At 47.5% G+C, this 10,665-nt stretch overlaps 1 protein-coding gene across 2 annotated transcripts in view; it reads right to left on the reverse strand.

Moving 5' to 3' along the window:
* CCRL2 (chemokine (C-C motif) receptor-like 2) overlaps positions 1-6,334 on the reverse strand; it is a 17,574-nt gene extending 11,240 nt beyond the window's left edge. The window contains exon 1 of one of the 2 annotated variants that reach the window (XM_010862389.1): positions 5,874-6,334. The gene's annotated coding sequence lies outside the window, so the exon portion shown is untranslated. Of the gene's footprint in view, positions 1-2,973; positions 3,816-5,873 lie in introns of those variants that run through there. The other variant, XM_010862392.1, reaches the window with a different exon arrangement.
* Positions 6,335-10,665: the final 4,331 nt, after the last annotated feature.

A 10,665-nucleotide genomic window follows, 5' to 3' on the forward strand; every position in this document is an offset into this window, starting at 1 on the left:
TCAGTAGGTGCCCAATATGTTACTGGAGATCAGTGGAGAAATAACTCCAGAAAGAATGAAGGGATGGAGCCAAGGCAAAACAATACCCAGTTGTGGATGTGACTGGTGATAGAAGCAAGGTCCGATGCTGTAAAGAGCAATATTGCATAGGAACCTGGAATGTCAGGTCAATGAATCAAGGGAAATTGGAAGTGGTCAAACAAGAGATGGCAAGAGTGAATGTCGACATTCTAGGAATCAGCGAACTAAAATGGACTGGAATGGGTGAATTTAACTGAGCTGACCATTATATCTACTACTGTGGGCAGGAATCCCTCAGAAGAAATGGAGTAGCCATCATGGTCAACAAAAGAGTCCGAAATGCAGTACTTGGATGCAATCTCAAAAATAACAGAATGATCTCTGTTTGTTTCCAAGGCAAACCATTCAATGTCACAGTAATCCAAGTCTATGCTTCAACCAGTAATGCTGAAGAAGCTGAAGTTGAACGGTTCTATGAAGACCTACAAAACCTTTTAGAACTAACACCCAAAAAAGATGTCCTTTTCATTATAGGGGACTGGAATGCAGAAGTAGGAAGTCAAGAAACACCTGTAGTAACAGGCAAATTTGGCCTTGGAATACGGAATGAAGCAGGGCAAAGACTAATAGAGTTTTGCCAAGAAAATGCACTGGTCATAGCAAACACCCTCTTCCAACAACACAAGAGAAGACTCTATACATGGACATCACCAGCTGGCCAACACTGAAATCAGATTGACTCTATTCTTCGCAGCCAAAGATGGAGAAGCTCTACACAGTCAGCAAAAACAAGACCAGGAGCTGTGGCTCAGACAATGAACTCCTTATTGCCAAATTCAGACTTAAATTGAAGAAAGTAGGGAAAACCACTAGACCATTCAGGTATGACCTAAATCAAATCCCTTATGATTATACAGTGCTGTGTGGGAACGAGGATAATTGACTGAGGAGCCCAGCTCCCTCACTCCAAAAGTACATCCTTGCATCCATGCCAAGGCCTTGCCTGCCAAGGGCTGCTCCCAGCCCAGTGGCCCTAGGGCCACTGGGATGGGCCCATTCCTGGATGATGGACTGGTGCTTCTCCCTCACCCCACTTCTTCCTTCTGTCCTTTGTTTTGGGTCAGACTTGCATTGTGATCTGGTAACTTTCCCAGCTTTGCCCGCCACCCTTTGCAATCTCTCTCAGAGGTTTCATCTAATACATTTATTTTATGCTGAGTCACATATTAGTGTCTGTATCTTGAAAGAATTTGGGTAAACACAGCCTTGGAAGGGAGACATCAGTCTTTAGAGAGTCTTGAGTCCTTTGCTTACTGAAGAATGATATGTTCTGCAGCATCTTAAGTGTTAGTAGCTCAGTCATGTCTGACTCTTTGCAACCCCATGGACTGTAGCCCACCAGACTCTTCTGATGGAATTCTTCAGAATACTGCAGTGGGTAGCCATTTCCTTCTTCAGGGATCTTGCCAACGCAGGGATCAAATCTGGGTCTCCTGCATTGTAGGCAGATTCTTTACCAGCATCTTAATCCCTCCTTCATCTTTTTAGCCACTGTCTACCTGACTTCCCTGGTGGCTCAGATGGTAAAGTGCCTGCCTACAATGCAGGAGACCTGGGATTGATCCCTGGGTCAGGAAGATCCTCTAGAGAAGGAAATGGTAACCCACTCCAGTACTCTTGCCTGGAAAACCCCATGGATGGAGGACCCTGTTAGGCTACAGTCCATGGAGTTGCAAAGAGTTGGACATGACTGAGCGACTTCATTTCACCTACCTGTGCTCTGCTGGGGTCAATCTTTTTGAGACACATAAGGCCACTTGATGTCATTATGCCCCCATCCATGCCATCTTCAGTCAGTGCGCCAGGTCAGTTTCTGATTGCCATTCTTCTTCCTGTCTCCTCTGCCCTCACCTCCCTTCCTAACTCTCTCTTTTCTCCATTGCTCTCCTCTGTGCCCTCTGAAATCTGAATTCCACTGCAGACAATCCTCCTGGCATCCTCAACTGAATCCCAGAACATTCCTTGGCATGTTCCTTGAGGATGCTCTTTCCCTTTCACACATGCCTAATCCTTGAGGGTCAGAAGGTGATGTTCCTGGCTCCAGTGCCTCTTGCTGACCATTACTCCTGCAGATTTCAGTAGGTAGATATATAACAGACTGCTGTGGTCTCCAGCCCCCACCCTGCCCTCTGCTCATCATTGCTGATTACCACTGTCTGCCTGATTGCCTCTTATTAAGACAAGGGTATGTGGATAAGGAGCTTCTCTTCACCTAGTTTTCTCCATCATCCTGGTGGCTTAATTGCCCATGTCGCCTTCCACTCAGGGCCCAGGGCTTTCAGCTCATTAACTCCACTGCCCTTCAGTTTCACTCCACTATCATCCACGCTAACAGTCAGATGTGGGGTTTGTTAAATTGATTCTGCACTGAACTTTCACAGTAAAATTGCTCACTCTTCTGATCACAGCATCTACTCCTTAGATCTTTCTCACTGCATTTGCTCCTTCTGTACTGTTGTTCTCCTTCATCAAGCCCTCTAGCCTCTGCGTCTCAGCCCTTCCTACAGCCACATCCCTCCTAGTCTTGCTAAGATCCCATAGTCTATAATGTAGTCATTCTCTGGTCAGTACCTTGGGTGCCCTTGATTCCCAGACTTTGATCCCATCACTCTACTTCTCCCTGCCATTCTTTCTTTGAGAATGTGTTTCTGAGAATAGCTGGTTAAAACCACTTAGCCATGAAGACAGAATTTATGACTAATTTATGGTCTCTAGTCTCAACTGGCTTCCAAGGATTTTTCTAGTTTTCCTTCTAACTCTTATGGATTATGAATGTCCCAAATTGCCACTTTCTCCTATTTTCTGTTGGCTACTTTGAGCAATTTAAAACTCTTCCATCTCTTCAAATGCCCATTCCTGTCACCTACATTTATGTTCAGGAAATGACCTTACCTTCTACCTTTCTTGAACTCCCTCAGCTCCCTGGTCCCCAGCTTCAGATTCTCCTTTCTTCCCTCTTTCCGCGGACTCAGCTGCTCCTCTTTTATTGAAGGCTGATGTCTCCTTCTGCACTCTGGCTCTCATTCTGTCTAACCTCCGTTAGAGTATTCCATGTTTTGCTTTAGCTCCAACCTCTCTTTCTCTGTTGGTCTCTCCAGAATTTTTAAATGCTCAGGTCTCTCAGATAAAGACTGTAATCCTGCCCTTAACCTCACACATTGCTCGAACTACTTACTCTCCCTCTTCCCAGACAGCTTTCATTAGTTGTCCAGCTGCTTCATGTTGTTCACTCCCTACCAAGTCCCCTCTGGCCTAGCATCTGTCCCCAGTATTCCAGTGAGGCTGGTTTCCCGGGGCCACCAGCAACATCTTGTGGTGAAATGTAATTGGTTGCTCTGCCGACTCAGGACAGCTAATGCCCCATAAACAGGTGTCTAATATCTCCCTGCTTCCCAACTATAAACAACAATCCCACCAACCAAGCTCCAAAGCCAGCACACAAATACCACTACATACATCTAGGGCCACCCAAGCTGAAGCAGTGCTTAAGCTTTTGAAACCGCTATAGAATCACAAAATCGTTTCTGTGGGGCTTTCTAGTAAAGATGGCAGAGTGAAATAGGGTCATGAACTCTTCCATCTCCAGGCCCTTGTAAAGTGACTAAAAGATAGTTTCAACAAAAATTCTAAAACATGGCCAGTAGCAAATGAACAAGAAATAGGGTATGATCTTGTACCACGACTTTGAAAGTGGTGCATCTGAGCTGTGCATGTGTACTCAGTCATGTCTGATTCTTTGTGATCCCATGGACTGTAGCCTGCCAGCCTCCTCTGTCCATAAGATTATCCCAGGGAGAATACTGGAGTGGGTTGCCATTTCCTCCTCCAGGGGATCTTCCTGACCCAGGGATCGAACCCATGTCTCCTGTGGCTCCTGCATCTGCACATGAATTCTTTACCACTGAGCCACCTGGGAAGCCTGAATTTGAGCTGTACATAAACCTAATCCTACCACAGATACGGTACTGAAGAAAGAAGGAAAATTGCTAAGTCCTGAGAATTATTTCAGTACTCTTCAATTAGCAGACAAGTGGACTCAGAAGGCATCCACTTGTGAGTGTGTATCCCTGGGAAAAGAAAGGGAAAACGTCTACTGAGTAAATGCCCTCGTATTTCAGAGCGGTTTCTAGGATTTTTTGTATCTGAGATAGTGTGCTGAGTTAGGGCAATAAGAAAAATTCCACAAGAGTAGCATATACGTTTATAACACTGTGTGGGCTCTGGTAATAATATTTTGTCTATGTTTTAGGATTTTGATTCCTCATAAAAATGCTTGTAATCAAATCATGATTTAATCAACCCTGAAATTCAGAGTTCTGATCCTGTTAGGATTAGGCCTGCCAGCTGTCACTCACAGAGGTCCATTTCCTTGTACATTTTGTAGTCTCAGTGTGAGTTCATATTTATTGGAGAATATTTTCGTGACCTGAAGTGGGAGCACTGCCTTCTGGAGGAGTTTTGCCTTTGTTCCAGCCAAGAGCACTGAGAATATGGATGGCCTGAGACAGGGTTTCCTGGCCTGTTTGGGGGGGTCTCCCATTTTGAGGGTATTCTAAAATTAAACCTTAGATTTTCATGAAGCATTGGGGTTTTGGATTCTTACAGATTTTTCACCAATCAATTAGAGCCTAGGTGAAAACAAGTAAGCTTCCTTATTGTTATCTACCTTTGAGAGAATTTCTTCTGGTTCACCTTTTCCCAAGCACTAGCTTTATGTCAGGACCTCTCAGAGCCTCATCTCACATAGCCTAAGGCTTTATTGTCTGCCCCCAGGTTGGAGTTATGCTTAGTGTCCTTTTTATGTGTGTGGCCTTTGATTTGTCTACCTGAGACAGTGATCAGAATGACAAATATCCACTGAGTAGTGTTTCAACACATATTTGTTGAAAAATGCTATTCATTTATTCCTCTCCCAGGTATTTATTGTCTACTGATTATATATCTTCCTTTTGCTCTGCTGTACCCACTCTCTACTCACCTCCACCTTGGTTTATGTCCAGGGAGCCTTATCTTATAATAGCAGTCTCCTCTGTCCTCTGAGTATCAGCTGCATTTGGCCAATGGGGAGTTTTAGGCAGGAGATTAGAGAGTGAGGTCAGGGGATTTAGCTCCCTGGCTCCTTCCTGGTGGTTCTCAGGGGTCGTCTTGCTGGTGGGACTGATGTGTCGCTTGACCTGTGAGTGGCTCTTGTCAGCCTCTACCCACGCCTGTGCCCTGCCCCTTGTTCCTAGCAGTGGGAATGGCAGCCTGCTCTCACTGCCACCAGGTACTGCACTGTACGCTGTGGTTTTCTCATGCCCTGTCTAAATCTTGTAAAGAGTCTTCTTACCAAACTTGCCTCGTTGCCCTACTTGTATGTGCCATTTATTTCCTGCCAGGACCCTACAGGACATGTCTCCCAAGTGCGGGGAGCTTTGCCAGGTCCCTGGAGAAAATGGCAAGCAAAGTAGACCCCTTCTCTGCCCTCATGGCAGTAACTTTCTGGGGGGAGATGGTCAGGTGCACACCCGGCTGTAATTCAGGGGTTCACGTGCTGTGTGAGGGGAGCACACAGGAGCTGTAGGAGCTGTCAGCAGGGGCACCGGGCCAGGTTTTCCAGTGTGGGAGTCTCTAAGCCCAGTCTGAATGCAAGTTAGCCAGGTGAAGTGTGCGGAGGCCTCTTCCCCTCTCCTCCCTTTTCCTCCTAGTGTCTTCTTTTTCAGGTTCCTGAGGGACCATCTACTTGGATCCCAGAGATGGAGCAAGGGAAGGGAAGATAACAGAATTCAAGATGGAGACATCTTATTACTTACTGGTATCTGTGACTGAGTTTCAGTGGAAGAGAAAGTTGTACCCCAAATCAGGCTATCTTAGATCGCGTTCCTGGCAATCCAGAGCTCTCAGCGGCAGCGGTCCTGTTAGGGTAGCTTCTGGGACACTCACGTGTAAGGGAGTGAGTGAGGCAGGACTGGGCAGAGGGAGAAGCCACCACGACGTGGGTGCAGCACACACCTCCACACAGTGTGAGGGCTCGGCTGATCTCTGTGGCGCTCTGGGGTGGTCCTTGAGCACCGTGCCACGGGGAGAGCAGGGGCCCAGCCTTTTCAGTCCCGCCTCAGCAGTCACTGGCCTCAGTCGCCCTGCAGACAGGCAGGTCCCAGTGGCTGAGGGTGGTTTCCAGTGATGGGGGCAGCAGCCCTATCCCTAGGACTGAAGTGGGCATCTGGGCAGAGTACAGCACAGGCTGAGGGTTCTGCTTTTCTGCAAATGTCGTTTACCCTGGTTGACAGGAAATGGAAACTGGAATTTTCAACACCATCATGTTGTAAGACTGTGAAACCCACGTGTATGGTGGACGGAAGGAGTAGTCATGTGCAGAGGGAGGCCATGCTGCGCACTCACTCCATCTGACCGTCTCCCTGGTTCTCACCATTGTCCACAGGGTATGGAGAGCAGAGTGGAAGAGGAAGTGGCTCATCCCCCCGCCCCACCCCCCAGCATGTCCTTCTCCTCCTCGCCTTCCCTGCTCCAGCTTTTGTAGGGTTGGTTATGCTGGACAGTCACTGTGATTGTATACTAACCATATCTTAACTAGATAAAAATATTTTTCTTATGAACAAAAGTTAAAGATAATTAAGTAGCATCTCACTTTAAAAATAATTCCTTGAGAATTAAATCCTGACAGATTTTAACTGTGCAGGATGGGATTTGCCTTGGTCCTCAGCCTGGGTGATTGCTCTGGGCCCCTCTGAGGGCCAGCACCCATGCGAGCCCCCGTGTTAGAAACTGCACGCAGTGCTCCCTCCTGCCCAATGCTCCCCCAGGCTGGTCCTTGAGGCTCCTCAGAGGCTCTGAAGCCAATCCCTTCCAGGCCCAGGGGCCTTGAGCAGGCTTTTATCTCTGCATCAGAGTCCACGGTCCCATCCCTTCCTGTTCCAAAGGAGTCAGCTGCACCCTCTGGAAAGGGTCATTGGAAAGGGCACTTCCCTTCCCCAGTATACAGGACCTTCAGACCGCAAAGGCTGGTCCTGTCCTTGAGAGAGCCCAGAACTTGGGGACAAAAATCATGCATTTCTGTGGGAAGGAGGAAATACAATTCTGTGCCCCTTTGCTACATGAGTTGGCCCAGGAAGAGACACGGCAGGAGCTTCTAAATTATTGTGCCTTTCTGATTGTGTCACAGGATCAGGAGATGTGTTTTTCTGCTCTTATCTTGCTTGGCAGTATTAAACACCACTGACATTTCCTGTTCCGCCCAGAGCTCTCTCCTCTGTAATTGTCTTTGCCCTGCCTAGTACACCTTCCCCTTCTCCTCTGGGACTCCTTTGCTGCCTCTATTCCTCTGGGTCCTGTCTTGAGCCACTTTTCCATTCCCACAGTGTTCACTTCCTGTGACCCCCCTCCAATGTGGATCTCCACCCATTTGCTTTGCTAATTGAGGGCCAACACATCCAGCTTCTCTTGACACTGCCACCTCCAGGAGTTCTAACTCAGCCTGTCCTAAAAACAGAATCCCACATCCTGGAGTCAGTGCTCCCCATCCCTTTGGGCTGGGCCCAACCCTCGACCTTCCCCACTCCCTAAATTGCAGTCCTTGGCAGAGGGCCAACACAATACTGTAAAGCAATTATCCTCCAATAAAACAAACAACTAAAAATGTAGCTTTCAAATATGTTTTTTTCCACACAGAGCTCTTTACCTTGGCAAAGCCCTCCATTGTGTCCCAGAAGGTGCACTGCCAAAACCTCCGCCCAGAGTCCCTGCCCCACTTCTTGTCTTCCTCCAGCACATCCACCACTTGCCTGGGCCATTCAGGGCCCAAGTATGCATTTATTCCCTGGCTTCAACAGGCCCAGACTCCTTAGCAAGTCTGTCCTCATTTGTCGTCTACTCTCCAGCCGCCAGTCCCATTTCTTTCCATTCCCTTCTCATGAAACCACTCACCACCTATTCTGTGAAGCTACTTCTTCTCTGTGACTCTGTTTTTTCTCATACACTGTTGCCACTGAAATTTCTCCATTCATCACACATGTATACACTTTCCCTTATAATTTCTCCTCATCTAATAGCACCCCCCCCCCATCCCTTCCCTTATGTGCACAGACTGGATTGCTGAGAAAGATAACCTAAAACTGCTGTGTTTTAAAGTCACCTGGCTGAGGAGGGTGGGGTAGGGAGACAGGGATCACCCCCCCCCCCCACTGTGCGTGCTGTGGGGAAGCGGAGAGCACCTCTGGTGGGACCCACTATGGGTTTGTCTTGCATCAGCAGGTGTGGAAAGGCTGTGGAAACGGTGGAGTGACAGGAATGGGTGCTTGTGGACAGCCTGAGTCTCCTTTGGCCATGTAAAGTATCTGGAATATTCCTTGAGTCTGGAGTCAGCTGCAGCCATCTGTGTGGGGCCTGATCCAGGGTCCTCCTTGCTGAGATTGGAGGAGGGTTCTCTGCCATGGCACTGCTGACAGATGGGGGCTGGGGTATGGTTTTGTTGTGGGGGATTCCAGGCCTCTTTCCAAATTGTAACAACCTGAATGTCTCCAGACATGGCTGGATGGCCCCTGGAGGAAAGTCATCTTCTAGTTGAGATCCACTACACTAGAAGAATCAACTGTGGGAGTGAGGGGAAAGGGGAAAAGTTTTTGGCAAGGGAGCACTGAACAGAAAATGAATGGTATGTATCCTGAATTTGGCTGAAGAGTCATGAGGTTGGATTGAACATGCTAGGAAGGATGGAATGGGAACTTTACGTTGTGAAACAAATGCAACTTAGAATGAGGAAAAGTATGTCTGGTTATAAAATAGTTGCTTTTATGCTTCTGGGTGGGGGAGCTGATTTAATCTTGAGATGTCTTAAGGCCCTCCTTGATCCTCAGGCTTTCGGTGAGCCATCATCTCTGCCAGGAAGTCAGTTCTGACAGCTCAGCACCTGGCTGGGGGGTCCTCCTTGGTGCTGGAGCATGCCTCACTCTGTGCTCTGGGATAGTCTGTTTAACTCTCTGGCTCCTGTCTCCAGACTCTTAAATCATTTGGTGAACACAGGAACTTCATTCCAAATGTGGTTTGTGACACTGCTCCTTCTCTTAGTCTCTTGTTTTGTCCTACAGACTGTTTCTGAAAAGCAAAGCTGAGGGTGTCTCGTGGTATCAAGGGTTTCCTGTGGCCGGCAGGATAGAATCCACACCTGAGAGCTGGACATAGATGTTGTATACAGTAGGCACTCATTAAATGTTGAATTAATGAGTAAGTGGGGGCTATGGAATCATAAATAGCTAATGCACTTGTGTACTGTGTTGGGGAGATTCCTGGCTCCCCATCACCTTCTGTTTTGCTTCTGCTCAAAGGAAGTGCCTGGAGGGGACACTACCTGGTCCCACCCTCCCTCTGTACTGGCCACCACTCCTAACCTCCCTTGAGAGGGATGCCCCCCTCCCCTCCTCTTACACACTCACGTGGTTTGTCTTTACAATCCATCTAGCCATCCATCTACCTCTCATCAAGTGGCTGTGCCACTTGAAGCCCCTGGCCTGTGCCATTTTCATGGTTGCCTCTGCACACTTGTTCCCTCTCCGGTGATCTACTTGAGGAGCTTCTCTGCAGCCCTTGCTCAAGTACACATTGCCTCCTGCCGGCTTACTTCCCTGGGCTCCTGTGCTTGGGCTGGGAGAGCTACCCTCCTCTGACTCTTAGAGCCTCCTTCCTGTACCTCATTGCCTTCAAACACCAGGCCACTTTGTTTATTTGCTTGCCTTTCTCTCTAAACAGTGAACCTTGTGAAGGCAGGAACTGTCTTTTGTGGAATGGTTGCTGTCTTGCGTGTAGAAGGCCCTCGTAATGCTTGCTGAATGAATACATGTTGAATTGCAGATGGTTAATGCACAGCTTTCTTCAGTTTGGCAATAAGGAGTTCATGATCTGAGCCACAGTCAGCTCCTGGTCTTGTTTTTGCTGACTGTGTAGAGCTTCTCCATCTTTGGCTGCAAAGAATATAATCAATCTGATTTCGGTGTTGGCCATCTGGTGATGTCAATGTGTAGAGTCTTCTCTTGTGTTGTTGGAAGAGGGTGTTTGCTATGACCAGTGTGTTCTCTTGGCAAAACTCTATTAGCCTTTGCCCTGCTTCATTCTGTATTCCAAGGCCAAATTTGCCTGTTACTCCAGGCGTTTCTTGACTTCCTACTTTTGCATTCCAGTCCCCTGTAATGAAAAGGACATCTTTTTTGGGTGTTAGTTCTAAAAGGTCTTGTAGGTCTTCATAGAACCGTTCAACTTCAGCTTCTTCAGCATTACTGGTTGGAGCATAGACTTGGATTACTGTGATATTGAATGGTTTGCCTTGGAAATGAACAGAGATCATTCTGTTGTTTTTGAGATTGCATCCAAGTACTGCGTGTCAGACTCTTTTGTTGACCATGATGGCTACTCCATTTCTTCTAAGGTATTCCTGCCCACGGTAGTAGATATAGTGGTCATCTGAGTTAAATTCACCCATTCCAGTCCATTTTAGTTCGCTGATTCCTAGAATGTCGACATTCACTCTTGCCATCTCTTGTTTGACCACTTCCAATTTGCCTTGATTCATGGACCTAACATTCCAGGTTCCTATGC

This window comes from Bison bison, unplaced genomic scaffold (assembly GCF_000754665.1).
Source record: "Bison bison bison isolate TAMUID 2011002044 unplaced genomic scaffold, Bison_UMD1.0 scf7180017864482, whole genome shotgun sequence".
Classification (NCBI taxonomy): domain Eukaryota; kingdom Metazoa; phylum Chordata; class Mammalia; order Artiodactyla; family Bovidae; genus Bison; species Bison bison.